Source organism: Lepisma saccharinum, chromosome 16 (assembly GCF_977018435.1).
Source record: "Lepisma saccharinum chromosome 16, izLepSacc3.1, whole genome shotgun sequence".
NCBI lineage: Eukaryota > Metazoa > Arthropoda > Insecta > Zygentoma > Lepismatidae > Lepisma > Lepisma saccharinum.
This window is the reverse complement of record NC_139244.1, coordinates 45,500,310-45,512,464: the sequence shown is the minus strand read 5'-3', so window position 1 is coordinate 45,512,464 and position 12,155 is coordinate 45,500,310. Positions and strand designations below refer to the sequence as shown.

The 12,155-nt window shown below is 39.3% G+C and overlaps 1 protein-coding gene across 5 annotated transcripts in view; it reads left to right on the top strand.

Moving 5' to 3' along the window:
• Positions 1–12,155, top strand: part of Lmpt (four and a half LIM domains protein limpet) — a 718,337-nt gene that overhangs the window by 365,704 nt on the left and 340,478 nt on the right. The window lies entirely within an intron of this gene.

Sequence of the window (12,155 nt, the reverse complement as noted above, 5' to 3'; positions counted from 1 at the left end):
GTTTAATATACCATTCACAAATTCCCCCTACATTTTACGGTAACACACTGCATTTACTTCAAACGCGTAGCCATATTTCTGACTCGCCCTGTATATTAATGCACGGAGAGGTATTTTTAGATTTCATTCTTCATTTAAGTGCTCGCTAATAAAATGGGTCTTAAATAGACACAGTGGTTCGAGGAGGTCTAAACCACACTGTGATCAATGTTTAACGTCAGTGGCGAAGGCGACTGGGGAGGGGGGGGGGGCAAGGCACTTTGTTGTGAATCTTGCCCCTGCCCCTAATATTTATGTGAAGTTTGCGCCTCTGGTCAGTGGCGTTAATTACAACCATTTAAATATGTTATTTCACACCACCGAGGTTAAAGCGAGCAGTGTTTTCGTCCAGATAGCGTGGTGATAATGTGGTCTCCATGTAATCAAGGATCCCGGGTTCGATACCCCGGTGGAGGCACGGTGGTTCAGATTCTACTTTAAACTGTAGCTCCAGTCCCGCGAATAGCCTATCTGTGCATAAAGTGGACTTAAAAAAAAAACAATAATTCAAGCCAGTATTTTGTCAGTGCACAAAAGCACCCCCTAATAGCATTTTGGTTAGTATTATCGCCTTATAATAAAGTGTTCCCTGGTTCGATATCCGGGGAGAGCACATTTTTGCCATTCCGATCTCACTATAAACTGTAGGTCCAGCCACAATTACCTGTGCATAAAGTTGTCATTGAGTTGTTCCTGCCCTCAATACATGACATGGATTTCTTTTGGCATATATCTGTCTTAGAATTTCGCAATTTGATATCAAGGTAGGCAATAATGTATCGAGAAATCGGCATTTTTGCGTTGTCCGTATTTCGACACTTTTTACATTGGAACTTCAGCTGTTTTAAAACTTTGAGCTGTTGTGGTCCAACACCATTGGAGAGATGCGGACAATTTTGCTACTTTCGCCATTTCAACAACGATAACAAATCGCTAGAACTAAGATACTTTTTATTCTGTTATTAAGTAAGAGTCATGACTACCTCCTACAGGGCAAATTTGCCAATCCGAAAATTTTTACGACCCTCGCTAACGGCTTGAATATTTTACGATTCGAAGGAAATTGCGGGTGACAATGAAGTAGAACCGGTGTGTCTCGTATCACGTGTCCTCCAGCCAGTCTTGTAAATTAAATGGCGTGCAAACGGCAGATATTTTTTATTCATACAATTTGTCTTTAATTCTGTCAGCAATACTGTATAGAAAATAAAGTGGATTATTTTCTTAAGGGCTTAATAGGACCTAAAAATCTCGAAAATATATAAAATGGTCCTAAAATTCTATAAAAAGAGGACATTATGATGATTTTCTCAAGATGCCTTTGCCGGCCTCCGTGGCTACGAAGCCAGGGGTCTCTGGTTATAATCCCAACTTGGACATGAGCGTTCTTTGTGAGTGTCCCTTCATTAATTTCATCATATGTCATCCTCATCGTCGCGATTAGTCAAAAGTGGCAGAAAAGCAAAGTAAAATAAACCAAATCAACCAATCAAAATGCGCGTAAAGTTAAAAAATAAATCTGTACTCTGTAGCGCAACAGCCCTTTGATGACAAGGCCGATGGATGCGTAGTCAACGCATGAAGTCCCTTCGCCGCTGTTTTCTGGCTTTCAAGCTCGATGCTTCTTATTTCTAGGTAGCTCTCAGATAGTCCTCACGCTGCTGGGTCAATACCGAAATTTGAAGGCTCCCACCAGGAATCGAACCCGGGATCTCTCGCACCAAAGGCGGGAGCGCTGACCATTTGGCTACGCGGGAACGTACCTGCAAAGTTACTTTATGAAAAACTCTATGCTGACAAAGGCAGAAATTTATTTTATTTTAAAACATAAAATAAATTTCTGCCTTGGTCAGCATATTGAGTTTTTCATATCATGGAAACAAGGCTTAATGGTGTTATTACGTTATGATACTAAAATGTAAGCTTAGATTTGTTTAAATGACGAAATGCTCCATCTGCTCTCTCATCTTGCTCTTGTCGGTGGAGGCACAGAGTGGTTTGGATCGCACTTTAAACTGTAGGTCCAGTCCCGTTTAGCCTTACTGTGCACAAAGTGGACTTAAAACACCAAATGAAATCAATCTTGCACTTGAGTCAAATTAAGCCTGAAGAACACAATTTTAAGGGGGAAAATTAGAAAAATGATAATTTAAATTAAAATAATAATTAAAACATTTGTAAAGTTGGGTTCAAAGTGGGAACGGATATCCCATTCAGGATGCTAGAGTATGTTTTTATGTTGCAAAAGAAAATCAAATATAAAATTTTATATAGAGCACTGCACTCATAGGCCTCTAGTGTGCTTCAATATAAACAAAATAATATAATAGTAAAATTAATATTAAGTATTAACTAACATGGATAATATACATTTTAATATCTTTGTTGGCAGCAATAATGTAATAAATAATGCATCTGTAATTGCTGTGACATAATGTATTTTCTATATCAGTTTCCGCCACAAGGTTAATAAAATGTGCGTTGGTTGCAGAGACGAAGCTCTTTATGGTTAAAAGATTAATTTTTGTTGTAATTTTTGGAGCAGAAAAATAGCGTGAAGGAGCAAAATAGATTTAGAAAAAACTGCAAAAAAATGCCAAAGAATACAATAAAAACAAAGTTCTTTGGTTCTGCCTTCGTCTTAAAAGCCTAGAAAAGCAAGAACTGCATCAGTAATCAAGGTATAGACGAGAGTTCCGAGATTTCATTGTTTTGAACCCTACAGCACCAATCTTCTCAATGATAATGACACAGGAAACTCGAAAAAATATATATTTTTCTTATTTTTACGACATTTAGGCTAATCACGATGGTCAGCGTGGTGGTGGTGAAGTAACACAGTTCTCAGATCCGAATCCAGGAACATTGGTGATGAAAGTAACTTGACAACAGGCCTGTATGAAATCTGGCCTGGTCAATCCTACCGCTACAGGCGCGGTACTGTAGCGCTGTAAGATGGAGGCAGGAGGCTTCGTCGGTTGCGTTCTTGCAGTGGGGAACCTCTCGTCTGATTCGTGAGTAGCAGTGCAAGGTGGCATTGTAATCATGGTAGAAGCAGCACGGGGTCTGTGCTTTTTATCGTTGCGAGTCGCTTCCCTACGTTATTCCTCTGATGCCTAGCGGCCTAGAGGTACAGTGTGTAGGCGGAATGCCCCCACTGGCCTCCACAAGTACAAGCGAGTTCCCGAAGACTACGGTACAGTCTTTGTCTGAAGCATAGTTCGAGACATGCAATGTCGAACACTAGCATGGGGAATATAAGTAAGAATTACTTGTATTTTTGGATATTCTTTACTTTCTTTGTTCACCGTGCCCATAAATGGAGATATAACTAATAAAAGCCGATTGAACGAGGACATTGGGGTGGTAGAGGTTAGGTAAAGGCACCCCTGTGCGTGCCATAAAGGCTTTTGGGTGATGTGGAAATATAGAACTCCACATATCCTTTATCTCGGCCATAGTTGGGATGATATGATCAGCATCACGCCCTGTCGCATTTACCCCCAGGTACCCATTGATACGAGGCTGGGTGGGTCTCAGAACTGTGGAGAAACAGGGAAATGACTGGTCCAGATCATCTGCCCCAAGATGCTCTATCAACTAAGCTACCGCGGCTCATCCATTGGGGGTGGAGTGAAAAGAATTAAAACTTGGAAATTTTATATCCAATAAGTTCTGCTTTCGCAACATCATCGAAGTTATTAAAAAATTCAACATTTTGTATGAACTCGTTAAATTTGAAAATGTTAAATATTGTGATCATTTTTCAGTATTCGCTACGAATATAGTCATTAATCACTGTTCTAATTTCAGGTGCTTACAATGCATGTCAATAGGGCATCACATCAGTGAGGTGCAAAGATTTACCACAGTGGAGCATGCCAAAAAATCTTGGTTCAACGTCCAATTTCTATAATAATTTATTCATGCGACTCACCTTGAGATCATGTAATCACACAAATGGCCTATTTCATACGCGAAATTTAGATTGATTGTCTGTGATGAATTTTCATAAACTAAAAATCAGACCGCACTCTCAACAGAACAATTCTTGATAATATCACTCTTTTTGAAAGAGGCATTTTCCTTTCAACCATTCTTGATAGCGGACTGCTTAAGTATCTGCAAGAGGCACATACTTCTCTTTCTTTAGCAACCGATGCCAGTGCCATCTAGGAGTGAGGCGATCATAATCTTGATGCCCCGTGATTGGCGATCGCTGTTCCCGACTCGGACATAAAACTTGTCGCTGCAAAGTGGTCCAGTGTCGGATGTTGTGAGTGCGTCGTTAACAACTTTCCTTAATTGCAGCCGGCCGGACGAAATTCTTCATAAAGAGGCGCCCTTTTTTACCCCTCACAGGTGGTTACGACCTTTGCCTGTCGTCGCCAGAATAGAGCATAAAAATACTATTATTGTGGTTTTCCTTCACCCAGAAACACCGCCGATAATTGTTTTATGCGGGGGGAAAAAGGACCGTGTCGATATTGCTTCGTCGTCTTGTTCTATGATGTGTTTGGTGAGGTTTAACGAGAGTTTAGGAATGCCCCTCTGGCAATGGGAAGCCTCGAAATTCGAGACGAGACGGAAACGAGCATCTCGGTCTCGTTAGATGTGATATTTGTTACTTAGCGCCGCTTTTCTGCCACTTTTGGCAAATCGCGACTATGAGGATGATTGTTGATTTGATGGAATTGATGAAGGAACACTCGCATGCCTAAGTTGAGACAAATGTTTGCGCTAATTCTAAAAATTAAAGTAAATTGAGCTTTCTAATTCAATTATGATTTTAGGTAGCTCTATCAAATTTAGCAAATGTTCTGCTCTTTCATTTTGGTTATGTTCCCTTTTTCTGTTCAATGCACCGTTTTCAAGATAATATTTTAAATTTTGGATGTGAATTATTGGCAGTTTTTTTCAAGATAGCGACGAACGTACTGGTCGGAGAATGGTAAATGTTTCAAAATCGAATTCATCACTATTTTTTCTACCACTACTACTATTGCAGAGGCACTTGGTTTCATTTCTGTTGCAATTTGTTCCTCAGATGGCCGAAATATGACATAACTTTACTACACTGTGTGTCTTGATCGTAGGCGTACCCAGGATTTTTTTTCCGAAGTGTACAGGTATTGTAAAAGAGCATATTTCATAGCTGCGTTCTGGGGAGGGGGAATACAGGACAGAATATTTCGTAATTGCAATTTTTAAGTTTCAAAAGTTATTCAAAGACAAAAATGCTAGTGTAGGGGGAGTTTGCAAACAAGTTCTTTGTTGCTTTCATTTGAAAATTTTGATTTTGTCAATTCCGGAAGGAGCTGTAGCCCCTGGGCACGCCAGTGATCCTGATGACGGTATCGTGTATTTTGCAAACACCGTAGTGTGTCCACACGCGGCAGCGAGTCCACGAACTTTTTGACTAAACTGGTAAGTGAAAATATACTTCTTGAAATATGCAATCACACAGCAGAACCTTTAGTTCCAGAACCTAACTTGACTGAAGTTAAAGATGCTATTAAAAGGCTAAAGAATAACAAAGCACCTGGCATTGATTTAATACCAGCTTAGTTAATTAAATATGGTGGAAATTCATTAATATGTCAAATTCATAAATTAATTTGTTTAATATGGAATAAAGAAGAAATCCCTCAACAGTGGAAAGAATCCATAATTGTTCCTGTGTTTAAGAAAGGTGATAAAATGAACTGCAATAATTACCGTGGAATTTCTCTACTCTCAACAACATACAAAATATTATCTAACATTCTTTTAACAAGACTATCCCCATATGCTAATGAAATTATAGGTGATTATCAATGTGGATTTAAACGTAACAGATCAACTACAGATCAAATTTTTCACATCAGACAGACACTTGAATAAAAGTGGGAATATAATCAAAATGTCCATCAGCTATTCATTGATTTCAAAAAAGCATATGATTCGGTCAAAAGAGATAAATTATATAATATATTAGTAGAGTTTGGAATACCTAAGAAGCTTGTTAGTATGATAAAAGTATGCACCAGTGAAACAGAAAGTAAAATTCGTGTGGGTATTAATATGTCTGACAAATTTACAATTCATGATGGGTTAAAACAAGGAGATGCATTATCTCCATTGCTCTTTAATTTCGCCTTAGAATATGCTGTAAGGAAGGTAAAAGAAACTAAAGAAGGACTAAAATTAAATGGTGTGACTCAGTTGTTAGCATATGCAGATGATGTAGACTTACTGGGGGATGATGTGAATACAATTAAGAATAATGCTAAAATATTTTTCCAAAGTGCTAAAGAGATAGGTTTGGAAGTTATCAAAGAGAAAACTAAATATATGCTTACAGGCCGAAACCAAGTGTTAGGTAATAATCAAAATCTAATTATTGATAACAACTCGTTTGAACCAGTTTCCAAATTCAAATACTTAGGAGTAATATTAACAAATGAAAATTATATTAAAGAGGAAATAAAAGGTAGGCTTAATTCAGGAAATGCATGTTACTTCTCTCTTCATAAACTTTTGTCTTCTCGTTTAATATCTAAGAAACTAAAAGTTAAAATATACAAAACAGTAATTTTGTCTGTAGTATTATATGGATGTGAAACTTGGTCCCTTACATTGAAAGAGGAACATAAATTGAGAGTATTTGAAAATAAGATCCTTAGGAAAATCTTTGGACCTAAAAGGGATGAGGAGACAGGTGAGTGGAGAAGGTTACATAATTTAGAACTACATAATTTGTATTCATGTCCAGATATTATTAGAATAATTAAATCAAGAAGACTTAGGTGGGCAGGCCATGTGGCACGAATGGGAGAGGAAACAGGAGTTTACAGGATTCTTGTTGGGAAACCTGATGGTAAGAGACCTGTAGGAAGGCCAAGACGAAGATGGAGGGACAACGTCGAGATGGACCTAAGGGAAATCGGTAGGGTTGGAAAGGAGTATATAGAACTTGCTCAAGATAGGGAAAGATGGAAGGCCTGTGTTGCTGCAGCCATGAACCTTCGGATTTAAGAAGGCTAGGGAGTTAGTTAGTTAGTTAATATGCAATCAACTTTTGAAAGTGAAGATACATCTGCTTTTCCGGATTCCCAGGAGTAGCGACGCACAGAGGGGAAAGCTTGTGGGCGGGGCCAGACTGGGTGGGGAAGGGTGCGGGATGAATGCAACGAAGTGCTGCGCGGTGTAACGGCCGTAAAGCAAGACGCTTTCTGCTGCCAATTTCTTTTTTTATTCTTAACAGTGGCCAGTGTATTGTTTTACACAAATAACAAACAATATTGCACGTTTATTTGTCTTTTGATGCTACGAAGAACAGAAAAAAAATTAAAACAAATTTAAACATACATTTTCAAAAGACATGCAAATAACCACAAACTATGAATCATCATGTATCAAAAAGTGTTTTAAACAAGTCTGAAAAACATGTTTAAAACTATTTGTTTTAAACATTTGTAAAAAAACAAAGCCATGTGTTTTAAACTTTTCAAACAAGTTGTTCTCGAACACATTCAACACTATGCGGTGCTCTCCTGAATTCAGAGTTCCCCTAGACTTGCGAGCTGACATGTTTACTACGGAACTACTGGACCGCGAATGAGCGGTCGAGTCGCCCCCCTCCCGTGGATGACCCTCCCCTCCGCGCGTTCATTGGACGAGGCGTACACCCTTCAACATGCGCCCAGAACGAGTTCGCGTCCTTTTACTCCAGAGAATTCGGGAAAGGAATATACGTATAAATAATCAGTTATCTCTTAAGTACTTCTGAAAAATCACGTTGTAAAACTGTTGATTTAGGCGATATTCTGTTTTCTTAAATAAATATTATACTATTTGAAGGCATTTAATAGTTAGTTTTTAAAGAAGCATACGGATAAAAGTTGAAATTCTTTGACAAATATTGATAAAAATTAAATATATATATATTTTATTGCGCGCCATCTTTTGTGTTGAAAATTGAACTTTCATGCATGAATCTATTCGTGTGAATTTTACTAACGGAAAATTGTCCCTTAAATATCGGACTCCGATTTTGTAAATATCCTGAGGAGTTAATTATTGTTCGTATCACTTTTTGGATTTACCTCCAATAACTCTAGTTAGTTCCTCTCTAAATGACTGGAACTGAGTTTAAAGTAATCTGTACTATGGAAGAGAAACGGGAAGAAGAAGAGAAAAGAAAGAAACAAGCAGAAGAGAAAGGAAAGAGAAACAGAAAGATGATAAAGGAGACACAGGAAGAAGAGGAACAAGCACCAGAAGAGAAAAGAAAGAGAAACAAGCAGAAGAGAAAGGAGAGAGAAACAGGAAGAAGATAAAGGAGACACAGGAAGAAGAGGAACAAGCACCAGAAGAGAAAAGAAAGAGAAACAAGCAGAAGAGAAAGGAGAGAGAAACAGGAAGAAGATAAAGGAGACACAGGAAGAAGAGGAACAATCACCAGAAGAGAAAAGAAAGAGAAACAAGCAGAAGAGAAAGGAGAGAGAAACAGGAAGAAGATAAAGGAGACACAGGAAGAAGAGGAACAAGCACCAGAAGAGAAAAGAAAGAGAAAAAGCAGAAAAGAAATAAATAAAAGAAAAACACAAGCAGAGAAATGAAAGAGAAACAAGCAAAAGATAGAAGAGAGAAAAAGGGAAGAAGAAGAAGAAGAGAAAGGTGAGGAGCAAGACTGGTGACAATGTCCGTGGAGATGAAATCTGTAAGGTGTTTCTAGAAGCAGTTTTCTTCTGTGAGGATGGGTAAAAATGAAAATGGAGAAGGAAGTGGTATTAGGGGCGTAGATTTTTTTGTGCTCGGCCCATGTACCAGGTGTAGAAGCGGAGGTCATCATATTACGAGGTGTGTGTCATGCTATTGTGTTTTTGAGAAACGCTGGGATCCGTCAAAATCTCGGGCCATCAACGTTGCCAACTCTTGTTTAAGGAAAGTTACTAAAAGATCTAACTCGATTTTTCCAATAGGAGAGAGTTGAAATATGATAGTTTTGATGGGCACATGACGGGAAATTTTCATGAATTCTTCACACTGAAAATCTCGATTTCTACACACCATTTCCCCGTAAAGTGATTGCTTTTGCACTGACGTTATCCTTGCAATTTCTGGGGATAGCGAGCGGGCTGCCGCACAGTGCCTCGCACTTTCGATTTATGTCTAGGAAACGTATATTTGAATCAGGATTCTCAAACGCAAAAGGGAGAACAAATATGGTCGTGTTTTCTTCTTAGAAAATGAGAAAAGCACCTTAGAAAAATTTTACGGGCTCTAAATATCATTCAACGATGCATAACTTGAACTATAGGATTTATCTCTATCAGGATTTCGTCTTTGGAGCACTAACTTAATGCTATCTTTTTCTTTTCATTTCTGCCACTTTTGGCTAATCGCGAAGATGAGGATGAGAGATGGTAGGATGAAATAGTGAAGGCACATCCACACATGCCCTGGCCGGGATTCGATCCCGGGATCCCTCGCGTCGTAGCGCGCTGTGCTAACCACTTCGACACGAAAGCCGGCGATTTCGAGCGCTCGTATAACACAGATAACTGTGCTGCTATATTGGTCTTGTTTCGGCGCTACGAACATTCGAAAAATATTTTGTAGTGCGTGTATTTCGTAAAGACTGTGTGTTTGTGCATAATATGAGTAATAATTACACAGTTCTAATGGGATAAAGCGTATAATTTTTACGAGAAATTGATGTTCAAAAGGGTGTAGGGGTTCACGAATATATATTCCTTTTCCGGAATGTCTGGAGTAGCGACGCGCAGAGGCGAAGGCTTGTGGGCGGGGCCAGACTATGCGGCGCTCTCCTGAATGCAGAATTCCCACAGAACTACTGGACCACGAATGACCAGTCGAGTCGCCCCCTCCCGCGCTTCCCCTCCCCTCCGCGCGTTTATTGGACGAGGCACATACCGCAACGTGCGCGCAGGACGCGTTCGCGTTCTCTTACTCCAGACATTCCGGAAAAGGAATATAGTTCGCAGAGGGCCTCACGTTTCCTAACAGCGGCCCTGTTGGAGAAATTATCTTCTTGAAGTCGAAATTTTGACCGTTCCGAACATTTCGGAATCACGCACACCGGTAGCTTATATTTACTGACAAATATAGAGAATTCGTAGAAATTTTACCCATCCATCAGTCTGGTACAAAATGTAAAAAATCACATGTCAAAGAAAATCTACATGCAGTTGGCAACGCTGCTTAGGCTAGGCTATTGTGCAAGTCACGGTGTCCCTTCCGCGGTATTGTAACGTGATCCTACATCTCAACACGTGGGCATCGCTTGAGGGGGAGAGGGCTATTTAACTGCGTGACTTCGCACCGCTTTTTAATTGAATGATAAGTTTAACCAGGAGGGAGCCAGATTCCCGAGAATGCCATCGTGACGTCATTTCCTGTAGTGGACGTCATTCCTTGTGCAAAGAGCAATCTCATATTGATTGTCGTTTCGGTCGTTCGAGGGTGTTCGTATCGGGTGAAGCTGATGGGGGATGAACTTTTATAATGAAGCATATGACTTTGTGGCATGAGCGTACCAGACTTTTTCCGGGGGTCATTTTCCCAGGGAGGGAAATCATTTATTTAGAATTATTCGAAAAGGGAATGACGTTTTATTTTCCACGTAAAGAGCACGAATAGAATGACAACTTTCACCACTAGTTTTCCATTGGCTCTTGCCCAACGCTGGATACATCCATGCTTTCTGGTGTTGATTATGATATTTCTGATCCAGACAAAAAAAACTGCAACAAAATGTAAGCAGATAAGATTTATTTCGCGAAAAGAGTGTGTATTTGAAATTAGTTTTTTTTTTTTTTTTGTAGTCGACGTGGCAGACGCTTTTCTATAATCTCTTTCGTTAATGGTGGCGGCCCAAGGTCGTCCTTCCTCCTTCCTCCCTGCTGAGCGCAACCAAACTCTGCGAGAGCAGTGTTGCCAGAGACGGCCAATCTCCACCATACTTTTCTAGCTCTTTGAATGGATGAAGGTTTAAGAGAGAGCATGATCGAGATTTCGATAGATGGTGCTTTCGGCGCTATGTGTTAGGATGGCGTTATTACGAGCGTATATGCAATCTAACATTGTTCAATTCTAAACCAAATGAAATGTTACTCTATTTCGTAGTTCTTTAGAACGAATAATAATTTCTCGCTCACTATTGGCCTACATCGGCCAATCAAGTGTCACATTGCTCAACGGAAGTGGGACGGTTTGGTTCGTTTATGATTGATTTTGTTACAGTAAATTTTTATCATGATTTGTAATCTGCAGGATATAGGAAAGAAATAAATCTATCCACCCTTCCTTCCTTCTATCTTTAATATCTCTGTCTCTCTGTCTCTCTATCTCTCTCTGAGAAGGGCAGTGTGTGAGAGAGGAACTTTTTCTTCTTTCATTTTAGAAATGAATAAGGAAAAGAGAAAGGAGTAAAAGCTTTTCATGGCCGTTTTCTCTATCCCGCTTTCTCCTTTTTCGTTCCTCTCTATCTCCTCTCTGTTAGAGGGGTTGGAAAGGGGGCAAGGAAGATGAAACTACCTCGAAAGGACGATTCCAAACGCGAGAGGAGAAGCAGGAGACGCACTAGCCAAACTACCGTGTGGCATTCGCTTGTATTTATTACAGCTTTCTGTGTTGGGTTTGTGATTTGAGATGGCTTTTACAATTCACAAGAAACCGTTTCGAAGAGAAATAAAGAAAATCAGGACGTTTTGGTCCCCTGTTGGACATTCTACAAAACGCACTCGTTATACTAGAAAATGTCACAAACCATATAGTTACTACATTTATATTTGTAATACTATGTACAATAACACTATTATTAGTGAATACTATCCTCATTAATGCTGTATACATTTGTGCTAATTATAATATTTACTAAGGATATCAATTGAATTGAATGATCTAAAACAAAGCTACTGGTTTACAAACAAGTTTATCTACTAATATGACGTGATGAATACTGTCCTGATATGTTCTGTTTGCTGATATAGTATATCGATGGCTTTAATTTCGTTCTGAACCCTTACATAATTCGTAAACACCTGTATGTGTTTTGGCGGCGATATTACTGCGCTGAAACTTCATTGTTGTTTTCACAGCAGACGATT